Below are 12,268 nucleotides of genomic sequence, written 5' to 3'. Positions count from 1 at the left end.
GTAGGAATTGTGTTAGTCAATGGTACTTTGAGTACTGAAAGGATCTTCTATCTGTCCCCCCTTTCTTTCCCATTGCCTTTCCTCCCTTGTGTGTGTGTTTCCACTCTTTCTGTCTTTAGCGTACTTCGTTAACGAAAAAAGCCCAATAATAACATATGAGAGAATGGGAGCTCGCTAAACACCCTAGCTGGACTCCTCCTGGCAACAAAGCTTCCATGAAGCCTTTTTGCCCCAGAGAGGACTCTAATATGCCCCTCCAGCTTGTCATTTCCAATTAGAGAAAAATAGAAATAAAATAAAGGGGCAAAAATGGTTAAGTTTGTGTTGTTAAACTGTAGCCTAGAGCTGGAACATGAAACTGTAAACTTAATGGTGCTCAGAAGGCAGTAGATATAATAACAGCCCAGCATTAGAGATCTTAGTTTCTCTTAAAAAAAAAAAAGAAGAATAAAATTAAAAAAAATGAATAAGAGATGTACTCAAAGATTTAGAAATATTTCAAGGGTTTGTATTTACATTGGCCTTGGCATCCACAGACTGTTCTTAAATGCACATAGTTTTAAATTGCAAGCTTGCTTCAAAATTTTAAATCTAAGAAAGCCATGTTGCGCCTTATCAATCTTAAAACAAAACAAAATGGAGAATGGAGTGTGCAAATGTTTGTTATTTGAGAGAGGCTCTAAAAGAGAGTTTCCCTCCCAAGTGGTGAAATCCTGTATACGTGCTACTTGTGTTCTGAAAGGGGGATTACCCCACCTCTTTCTTCTAGTTTTAAGTGAGGAGGGTGATTCTAAGTCTAATGGCAAATGATGTTTGTTGTAACTTTTGAGTTTGTGAGAAGGTGAAGTTAACCTAATGTTTCTGCTGCAAAAGCCTAGTTGAGCACAACTGCTCTCTCAAACTAAAATGCAGTGTATGTATTTCATTAAGCGTATGCCTATAAAAGTATGGTGTTCATTCTAAGAAAAAAAATATTTGAGTCCAGTTTTAACTTTGATTTGGTTGGACAGAAGAGTTATTGTAAGGCTCCTGATATCAGTCTCTATAAGGCTTCATGGCCTCTTTTGTTAGAAAATGCCCCCCTCCCCCTTGTTTCACCCTGCCTATTTCAGTTGGTTTCTCCCTTCTTACTTCTGTGCTAGGTAAATTTACTCCCGAGTAAGCTTCCTTTAAAGGAAACTGCAAAGGGGGGAGGGGGCAACACTTGTGTATTCCCTTTAAAAAAAATCAAATCTAGGGCTGCTTTAACTGTGCTTTATAAGAGATCCTCTCCCTATCTTACGAAAACTGTTCACTTCTTCCTTAAATATCATTTCAAACTCACTCAAACTATCTCAAGATCTGCAAAAAGGGTTCTGTGTAAAGTTATGTACTTTTATTTTCCTCTTCCTTAGTACATGATATGAGCATAGATGTTTCCTTTCCCAGCTGGAAATCTGTACTTAAATGGTGTATGCCTCTTTGGTAGTACAAATCTTGCTGCGAAATCTTGCTGTGAACCCTATATTTTGGAGGGTTGGACTAGATGACCCCAGGGTCCCTTTCAACTCTCCCAATTTGTGGCTGTGTGGAAGACCATGTGTCTGCAAGCATTGGAGGGTAATTCTTAAATTCTGGTGTGGTAATGGAGTTGAAATTCAGCCTAGCTTTGCTTTTTAGTTTTAAAAGGTGCGAGATGAAGCCATGATGTTTTGAAGCACAACTGGTAACATCAAGCATTTGGGTGATTACAGTGTTTATCATTTTGTCTACTATTAAAAAATCAGACCTCAAAGTCAGCTCAATACATAGACGCCTTGACCATCCATCCTGTAAATAAAGGGCAGTAGAATTTGTCTGCAAATGGTAAGGCTGAAATGGCTGAGAATGTTAAAAAAAAAAAAAAATCCTATGAATTCTAACTCTGGCCATTTTTACTCATAAATAAGAGAGCGGTTGATTGTTCCGCGAATGGCCAGAAGGATATTAGCCCTTTCCTGTACATAAAGGAAGCAGTCTCTTGCTTGGGCTGAAATTGCTAGTTTTGGTGAATACTTAAATTGCTGAGTTCCTCTTTTTCGTTTAAAATCAAACCCTGTTTTCAAAATCTACTCCTTGCCCTTCCCTTCCCTTATTCAAATGGTAATTTAGCCAAAGGATGCAACATTTTCAATAGTATAAAAGGTTTGCTGAGACATGAACTCTGCACATGCACAGAGGCTAGATCAGCTAAAGAAGAGAGGGAGAGGAAGGGGGGAACTGTAAGGGGGGAGAGGAGGTTTCTTCCAAATGTAAAAGAAAACTCGGAACCATTGAGGAACCATTGAGGGAAATCACCCTTAATCTGTCTTTGCTCCAGGGGCTATTTAAGACAAAAGGCTAAAAAAACAAACAAAAAAAAACAAAAAAAACTAGCCCATCAAAAAGTCAAGAGCTTTCCAGGTTCCAAATCTTAACATGCCAAATTCTTTTCACAGGTAAATATCAAAGCATTCCCCCCCTCAATGGGAATTTTAGGAACAGCATTTCCTGACAGACTTCTCACATGAAATAATTTTCCCTTTTAACAGGATATGTGAACCCCGATAACAAAGTGTTTGTCCCTTTTTCCTCCCACAGCAACTTTCTTTCTGTTCTGTGAAACAAGTCTGAATCCCTGCTACAGTTTGACTTCCATCTCTTTGTGGCTTTGACACTTTTTTTTAAAGTTACAAATAATCTGTTTTCATTTATTTAATCTGTCTCTCCATGATGTCTATGAAGTTAATCGAAGCACAACCAAACATTGTTTGTGGAATGGTATTTGTTTACCTTTTTGCCTGAGCATTTCTTATTAATTCTGTCATCTTGGCTAGTGCAAGGTACTTGCACAACTTTAAATTGCCATTCATTTTTTTTCCTTGGTATTAAGTCATTTTCCAGTATTGTCCTATAGCCGATGTTGTCACTTCAAGAAACACTCTTTTATTTTCATTGTTACTTCAGATTTCTTAAAATTGTGTGTCTTAGCATTTATTTATTTTTCGTTCCTCATAAGTCATTGTGTGTGTTTCATTATTATTTTAACCTTGTATTTTTTACAGTTCTCTTTCTCTCCAAAGTGAAGGAAAGCAAACGAACTTGGCAGATAATAACAGTAGTTATAGGAAAATGTGATAATAATATTGGAATGAATGAAACGCTTAATGTGCTAAGATTTTTTATTATTTGCAGCTTCCCATGAAAAATGGAGGACATCCTTCTTGTCTAACTGTGTTTTTAAGTCGCCCCAAAACCCTGCCCCTTACAGGATATCACTTCTACAGATGTGCAATGATGAAAAGCAGCAACAACCCAACCCCTTCGCCATCACAAGACCTGCAACGCCAGAGTTTTCAAAGTGCCCACAGCTATCTCTTTCAAAGGATATAGACTGATGGGGAGTGGGCCTGACAAAGGGGGGTGGAGTTGACTTGCAAGGACATCTTTTCACTTGAACCTCAAGCCTCTGTGCTCCAGGATTCAAAAGATACATGCGTAAAAGATCACAATTGTGTCAAGATATGCAACTGATATTTAATTAGTTTGTTTTGTATTAAGTGTTATTATGTAGGAATGTTGAAATGTGTCTGACAGTGTGTTACTTCCACAAGGGGGGTATTTTTGTGTGTAATTTTTATGTTTAATGTCTTATTGCTTGCACACCAATTCTCATGCATTTTATACTTTCTGATAGCTCACACTATTGTGTAGTCCAATGTTTAGATAACCACATTTCATTGTCCCACCTGGCACTCTGCCAACTTTCCCTATCCATTTTAAAATGTGCAAAAACTTGCTTTACCAAGGAGAAGCTTATAAGATACATGAAGATGCACATGCTTTGGTTTAGCAGGAATGATCCCTTATAGAGTTAAATTGACTTATTTGGACAAAGTGCCCTTTTAAGAACGGTTTTCCTTTACAGACTGGTTTGAAAGGTTGAGAACCATGGGCACATAAATTCAAATTGGACTCAGTTTGAATTGGGCAAGTGTATCCAGGCTGCAATTAGCTTTTTGGTCCTTAAAGTGCAAGTGATCTGCGAGACCAGAGCCTGTAATAATAATAAGAAATCCCATGGATTTTGGCCAAGGCGAAGACATTTCTCTCAGGACGTGTCCGAAACCTGTGCCAGCTGTGGTGGGTGCCAGGCTACATGATGAATATGAAAGCCCTAAGTGGATTCACCAGGGATTGCCACTACTGCGACACCATGCCGATGTGAGACCACAGAAGAGCTACCTTGACACCTGAGAACACACAAATGGCGGGGGGGAAGCAAACTGCACTTTTCAGTCATTAGTGGACCTTCCTGCCTAAATGTAAAGCATAGATCACTATTGAGAAAATATTTCTTCCAAGGTGCTAGAATACCACAAGTAACTGAGCAGTGCACTGTTACACCATTATATTTCCATGCAAATATCCTTAAAGTAGCATGATATCCAAGTCCCTTTCAGGTTCACATGGACACACACATCTGGGACGGAGAATACCAGGTTATTATTTACCACCTTAAATTGTGCGGAGAAAAGGATTGCAAAGTAGCCACCTTTGCAATCTTATCTCCGAAGGGGGGAACTGTAGCAGGAACCCCCCCACCCCAATCATTCTGTTTGCACAAACTTCACACACACTCACACTCACACACTACATACGCCACATTTCTGTTATAAATTCATAGAAAATCAACCATACATCGGATTTGCACTGTTCCATTTTTTACTCCATGTGACAAAGACTATCAAAGGATCAAAGGGGGGTGCTTGGTTTCTGGTCAGCCATAATCTCTTCAGCATACCAGCACATCCACAGGAGCCCTGCCCAGTTGCTATGTCAACCCTGATAATCCCAGACAGAAGACAATCAAAATCACAAAGAACAGTGGATTCACCACGGGCTGAAACAAAGGACAATGATCAGATCTTCCCTCTGGGGGCAGGAAACTGCAAACTCCCCATTGTCACCTGGAAAGTACTCATGGGGAGGGGGAAAGGAGGAACCAGCCAGGTGACAGGACACTCAGGTTACCACCACAACTCCTCCCTCAACCCCTCCTTTCTGTAATGAATGCATGATGTCAACCCTTTCTGTAACGTATGCATGATGTCAACCCCTCCTTTCTGTAATGTATGCATGATGTTTCTGGGGGTGGGCTTGACCTAGAGGAGGGGAATTTCAAAAGTTTTTATAAGGTCTTGCGGCCCATTGTTCTGGGTCTTTCCTCTCTCCTGCAAGTGAGGGGAACACCCTGATGCATCAGTTCAATAAAGGCCAAGCCTACAGGCTGCTGTTTTGCTCCAAGTTATCCTGGTTGGTGTCTTTGTTTTGTCCAAGGGAGCCCTCAGATTTTTCCGTTAACACAGTCTACAGCAGAATCTACACAGAATGGGGAGGGGGGCGAGTTCTGGGCTCTGGGGGAGGGAAGGGGGGCAGGTCCTAGTCCGTATCGAGAGAGAGGGCCGAGGGGAACGAAAGCTGCTCTGCCTGGCCGTCTCTGCAGGGATGTTGCGGGGAAACGGGCTCCTTTTGCACCCAGGTCTCTAGAGGGGATAAACCTGGGTCTGGACTGTACCACTTCAGGTCCCCCAGAGGGGGAGGTAAAGGGACACCCAATGACCCACATTCTGTAAGTGGAGGATCCCTGATTGATTTATTTGGGGGGGGGGAGGGATATGCCAATCTTGCTCAAGTCAGCCTCCCCTCCTCCAAAAAGGTTCTCTCCCACAATCCCAAAGACAACACAGGCCCCCCTCAAGAGTCTCCCAGAGCATGTGCAGAGTTCAGAGATGCTTTTGTTGCGATTCCTGTCTTGCGGAAGGTTGGACTACATGACCCTCAGGGCCCCCTCCCAATTCTACACTTAAATAATTTCACAGCACGGAAGTGAGGAGGGGCAGGGACTGTCAGAAAGGGGGGCTTTTGCTATGCAGAGATCTGGCCCCCCCCTTAAAATCAGAGCTGTGAATCTGCAGGATGCGAAGCCAAGCAGACCCCTGACCCCAAAAAGGCAGGGGAAGGGGGCTTCCCACAAGGGACCAGTGGGGCAAGACTGGGCAGCCAAAGAGGAGGGACCCAGGAGTCCGGGGGCCTACGATCCACTTTGCTCTTTCAACGGGATCCGGAGACAGGCAACAAACCAAGCCGGGAGCAGGGTTGCCCAGAGTCCGTTACTGCAGAAAGAAGAGAAATCCGTGAGATACTGACCCGATTCAGAGAGGAAACATTAGCTGGCTGGGGGTTGCAATTGCAGGAATTGCTCCACAACAACCCTGTGAAGCAGGCAGACTGGATCCTGCCCCCCGGGACCCCTGAGAGCTTTATCATGGCCAGGGACTGGGGATTCGAACCCAGATCTCTCTGCCAGGGCCTAGTCTGGCCCTCTCACCACTGCACCGCACTGCCTCTCAGTGGGTGGCACAGAGATGTTTTTTTTAAAAGAATATAAAAATGAAGAATCGAGAGAACTTGGCAGTCTTGGGCGTATCTTGGACACTGACCTCGGATTTGGGCTTCTCCGATTTGGGTTTTTCTTCAGAAGCTGAAAAGGAGGATAATGAAGCAGGGAAAGGTTAATGACCAGAAAACCCAGGGAAATGGACAGGAATACTTGAAAGCATGCAGAAAGCTAAAAAGGAAATCAACATTTCTGAGCCGCTGGGCAGGGATGTTTTTAGCAGGCGACCAAAGAGAGTCTGGCCAAGGCGCCTGGTTGGTATCAAGAGGCAGGGAGTTCCAAAGAGCCTTGGAGCCGGGAGGGACCCCGAGGGTCATCTAGTCCAACCCCCCGCAAGGCAGGAATCTTGAACCCACAACGCTGATATCAAGAGTCTCAGGCTCTCCCGGCTGAGCTTCTTGTACTGGCAAATGTGGGAAAGGGGAGTCAATTGGCCAGTGCCAGTTCCGCCATTCAAAGGGGTCAGGTGGTGGAGGAGAGATTTCTCAACTGCTTTTACTGTCAATATTTGCATGGTCTTAATAGATTCTGAATAGTCTCCCCCAGGAAAATATTTCTATTTTTCATTATAATAATTAGACTTGAGGGAGGCTGGGTTATTTGTTTTGGTTCTCATTTTTATCATGTACGTTGTGTTTTCATCGTGCATTTTTATGCCACAAACTGCCCGGAGATCCAGAAAAGGAGGATGCTGTGTACATTTATAGAATCCTAGAATTGTAGAATCAGAAGGGACCCCAGGAATCTCAGCTAAAGTATCCCCTAAAATATTGACCAAATGGTAAAATAGGACCATATTGATAACAAAAATAACAGTACAGAAGGGGTGGGTGGGAACAACCTTACCCCATCGGAAGAAGGACCGCAAGACCCCCAGGAGCACAATGGCGACCAGGAACAAGCCGATGGCGTCCTCCAGGGAGGGGCCCAGGGACCCTGGGTGGGGGGAGAAGGGGCAGAGGCAGAAGGGGGGCGTCAGAGAGGGAGAAGGGGGGCGATGTCAGACCCCCACCCTGCCTTGGCCACCCAGTGCAGGTCCCAAAGCTGCACCTTCGCCCCACCCCCCATATCCTCCACCCCATGCCCGACTTGATCAGTGCCAATTCACAGAATCCTAGTTGGGAGGGCACCCCAGCGGTCATCCAGCCCAACCCCCTTCAAGGGAGGAATCCCAGCTAAATCACCCAGGACAGGCGACCTCCCAACCTCCGCCAGTCAGGAATCGCACCCGCAGCCAATCTTCTGGGCCTTGCTACCCAGCCCCCAGGGGACCCCGGCACAGACCCCCAAGTGCAGACCCCCACCTGCCACATGGAGCACGACCGCCTTCTTGACCCCCGCCTCGCCCAGCCCTGCATGGCCTACATGGCAGACGTAGGAGACCCCGTGGTCCTCGGTCGGGACGGGCAGCAGGCGGGCGAAGCTGGTGAAGCTGAAGGTGCCGTCAGGAGCCTGGCGGTGCCCCGAGTCCCCGATGTCCAGGAAGGCGTCCTGGGGGGCGCCGGACCCCCTCCGCTTCCAGCTGACCGAGGCACCCAGAGGGAAGAAGCCGGAGACCTCGCAGGCCAGCTGGGGCCGGGCACTGGGGGGCACGGAGAGCGTCGTGGGGCGCAGCGTCACCTGGGGGGGCTCTGCAGGGCGAGAGGGAGTGAGCAGAGCGCCCCCTGCTGACAACCAGGAGCACTGCAGGCTCCCAGCTGCCGGGAGGGGAGAGGGGGGCTCTTGGATTCGAATCCTGAGGAAGACAGGGTCCCCGTTGGCTTGACCAAGTGGCCAGGCGCTTCTTCAGGAGCCTCCCAACCCAGGGGCAGTCTCTCTGGATCGCTTGGTTCTTAGAAGCGTAGAATCAGACAGGTGGAAGGGATCCCCAAGGGTCATCTAGCCCAACCCCTGCCAGGCAGGGATCTCAGGGCAATTGGGCCACTGCGAGGTTGAAGCACTCTCCCTATGTTCTTTTGGCGCCTCCAGGCCCAGGAGCAGTCTATCTGGATCCCTAGGGCCTGGCCGGCATTTGGCCACTGTGAGAATGCAAGATGCTGGCTCCATGGGGGTCCCTTTGGGCAGTGGACCCCCTTTCCCCTTCCTTCCCTCCGCCCTCCCTGCAAGGGAGACCCCCCCGGTCGCTCACTCACCCACCACCTTGAACTCGAGCGCCTGCTGGGCGTGCAGGTGGGGCAGGTAGACGGTGCAGATGTAGGTGCCCTCGTGGCGGACGGCCACGCTCCACAGGCGCAGGGAGGCACCGCCGCCCTCGGCGTCCAGCAGCAGCTCATCCCCCTCCTCGGCCACCGACACCCCCCGCGTGGCTCCGTCGAAGGCCAGCACCACCTTCCCGGCCCCCCGGAACTGATGGCGCCACTCCACCGAGAAGGCCGAGGCCGGCGCTGAGAAGCCGCAGTGCAGGACTGCCGGGCGCCCGAGGCGGGACTCCAGGCGCGGCGTCCGCGTGAAGACCGACAGCACCGCTGCGCAAGGAGGGAGGAGGGCGAGGTGAGCGGGAGAGATCCCCAGCGGTCATCTAGACCCACCCCCGTGCAAGGGAGGAATCCCAGAAGGGAAAAACAACAAACCCAGGGCTGTGTTTAGCAGATGCGGCGCCAGGCTGCAAATGTCCGCCCGATAGTGTTGGGGTGGCCGTAGCTGCGCACTGCCAGCCATTGTGGGGGGCGCAACTCTCCCTCATGCCAATGCAGGAGAGCGATCCCCCGAGAGGCCAGCGCCCTATGGGAAAGACCGCTCTGAACAAGCCCACCATCTATTTGATTTATTCATTTAATTTCGTGGTTCTCAAATTTGGGGGGACCCCCATGAACGCTCTCCCTTTCAGCCAGTGCCCTAAAAGAGGCATGGTTTGGAACAACTGTTTGAACGACCCAGTAAGATGAAAGCAAGATTTGAAAGAGCAACAATTACTTGCCAAATGACTCAAAATCCACTTCAAACTACTCCAAGTAGTTCAACCCAGCAGATGCCTTTGATCCAGGGATTTCTGCTTTCCGCTTGCCCCACGGTGCCCCCTATCTCCCGCCCCCCAGGAGGGTGGAACCAATGACATTGGACATTCCTCATTTAAATCATGGCCTTTCTGCCCCGCCTTCTCCTCCCAGGGGCTGAAGGCGGCCTCCCTCCCCTTCCCCTCCCCTTCCCCCGCGCTGACCCTGCCAGGCCGGCCTGCCTGAGAAGCACCGACTGGCCCTCGGTCCCTCTCTCCCAGGCTGCTGGCGCAGGGCTCTGACCGCTAGGCCGCTCGGCTGCTCCCCTTCCGCTCGCCAGGTGGGACCTGCGGTGGTGGTGACGCTGCTGACCCCATCCTGCTGCTTCCAAGGCGGGGCCTCCTCCGTGTGCAGGACGCTGCTGACCCCGAACTCGGCCTCGGGGGCCTGCATGCTGGCGATGAGCCACTTGCCCCTCTCCAGGGCGCGGGGGCAGCCCCCTCCGCCCACCAGCCCCTCCGCCCAGGCGACAAAGTGGGACTCTTGCGGCGCGTAAGCGTTGATCTCGCAGGAGGATTCCGCCTCGCTGGCATCCGGACTCAGCCAGGGCGGGGGGGGTGGCCGAGGCCTGACCGCCCCACAGGGCCCCTGAGGGGTCTGCCGGGGGGACAAAGCGGGGGGAGGTGAACCAGTGTCTGGGGGGGGAATGATGAGCCTTGTCTCTCCACTGCCGGACCCCCCCAACCTACATCGCAGGGGGTTGGAGTGGATGACCTTTGGGGTTCCCAACTCCACCGTTCTGTGTCAGCCAGTTCAGTTCAACTCGCAGAATCACAGAATTGGAAGGGACCCCCGAGGGTCATCTAGTCCAACCCCCTGCGATGCAGGAATCTCAGCGAAAACAAGATGCCCTCTAAGGAGGATTTGTTTTGTCTATTTAATGGGATTTAAACGCCAGTTAATAAACCAAAGCAACCAAGCAGTTTGCTTGGTTCAGATACCTCTGAATCGTGTAAATGCTGAGGTTGGAAAACAATTTGAAGTACATTCAGAATAAGCATAACTAGATGAAATTAATCCACAACAATAGGACTCCTGAGTTCCTGAGATGATTTCTTTTGTCCTTTCACTGTATTTATTTTTCCCAATTGGAACTATGAAATGGTGATTTTCTTGAGTCAAAATGAGAGTAACCCTGAACGTTTCTTAGAAAAAAAGCACTGAACCTATATACCAGAGAAGAATGTACGGAACTGTAGTTGTTTGCATATATAGTGATATACAGTGGTACCCCACAAGACGAATGCCTCGCAAGACGGAAAACCCGCAAGACGAAAGGGTTTTCTGTTTTGGAGGCGCTTCGTAAGACGAATTTCCCTATGGGCTTGCTTCGCAAGACGAAAGCCCATAGGGAAATCTCCGGGGACCTCTTTTAAATGCTGGTGGTGGGGAGCAAAGCCTTTCCCCCCCCTCCGGCCTTCAGAAGAGGTCCAGGAAGGCCGGCAGGGGCTTCCGGTCGGCGCCAGCGTTAATGGCGGTCCTCTTTCCGAGCTCCGGAGGAGGAATGCTCTGCGAGTTTGGGTCTGACCCGCTACGGCAAGCGGGGGACCCCTAAAATCACAGGCGCTGAAGCCTGTGAACAAGGAGACTCGGTGGGCACCAGAAGCGCCCCCCTTACTGCAGAAAGAGCCTTTTTAAAGGCTCCGGAACGGCATCAGGAGAGCGCGGTGCTGAGAGTCACTACCCAGCCCGCAGAGTGAAGCCGCGTCGCCATGAACGGAGAGCGCCGATTTCTTCCTGTAAATTTGGGACTGAAAAGCCTGTGAGTAAGACTGAACGTTATTTTGAAAAATTTTAAAATTGGAAATCTGGCTGAAAATGGGGAAGGTGAAAATTAAGGAAGTCTGCCTTCCCCCGACTGCATGACAGCTAAAGCAACGGAAATTTAAAGCTGCATCCGTATGAAACATCCTTTGACTACTTAAACCTGACATTGGATCTAGATCTCCCCTCTAGCAAGCAGGGCAGAGGGGAGGAAAAAAGGACATTAAGAACTGCATGATTTATTTAAAAGAAAAAAATCTTCTGCTGCCTTAACACCCTGAAACGGACTGCCAAATAAGACATTAGGGCACTGAACTGTCTTTAAACTTCTGGGAAAGTTACATGGTTGAAGTTTCGTTTGATACAAAGTTTTAAGACTTTATTGCTACAGTATATTGGAGTGTGTTGAAAGAGTATCTACTGGAAAAAGTGTCGCAGCATATATTTTCAAGCCTCCTGATATACTTGTTTTTAACTTCTTTGTTTCCTCACTTGGACATTTTGTTTTGCTCCCCCTAGAGGGCTTAAAGTAACGGTTGTAACAGTTTAAGACAGTGGAATTTTCCATCAGCGGACTGTTTTTGTGGGAACGTCCTTGGGACATGAGTGGTCCAGCAGAAGAGATAACCACCAGAGCCAAAGCTAAGCAGCAACAACAGCAACAACAGCAACAAAAGAAAAGAGGCTCAATTACAGGTTTAACTCCTACAGGAACAGCAGGACAAGAAAAAGTGACAGCTGCTTCCATGGAGTCAGTGACACAGGCGTTACTCAAGATAAATCAATCTTTGGAGACTTTGACAAAGCAGAGTACAGAAAATACACAGAAATTAACAGAACTAACAGCAAGATTGGACTTGAACACAAAAAGTGTGACAAGCAATACAGAATCTATAAACAGGTTGATTGAAGAAAATTCTGCAACACGTAAAATCGCAGAGGAAGCCAGAAGTGTTGCCGGAGAGACACAGGAGAAGCTAGAACCGATTGCTAAAAAGGTTTATGAACATGATGCAACTTTGTCTTTGATGGAATTACAGAGAAAGGAAAGAAA

General features: G+C 48.4%; 1 pseudogene across 1 annotated transcript; it reads right to left on the bottom strand.

The window, feature by feature from the left end:
• Window positions 1–5,662: 5,662 nt before the first annotated feature.
• Window positions 5,663–10,135, bottom strand: LOC308579593 (tapasin-like; annotated as a pseudogene). Its single transcript has 6 exons — window positions 9,738–10,135; window positions 8,590–8,922; window positions 7,762–8,088; window positions 7,304–7,393; window positions 6,501–6,541; window positions 5,663–6,173 (listed from the first exon to the last, which is right to left on the bottom strand). The product of its transcript is annotated as a tapasin-like (transcript).
• Between the last annotated feature and the right edge of the window lie 2,133 nt (window positions 10,136–12,268).

The sequence above is a fragment of the Podarcis bocagei genome (genome assembly GCF_964188305.1).
Source record: "Podarcis bocagei genome assembly, contig: HAP1_SCAFFOLD_224, whole genome shotgun sequence".
NCBI classification, from domain to species: domain Eukaryota; kingdom Metazoa; phylum Chordata; class Lepidosauria; order Squamata; family Lacertidae; genus Podarcis; species Podarcis bocagei.
Note: the sequence above shows the minus strand (reverse complement) of the source record. Positions and strands in the feature narration are given on the sequence as shown.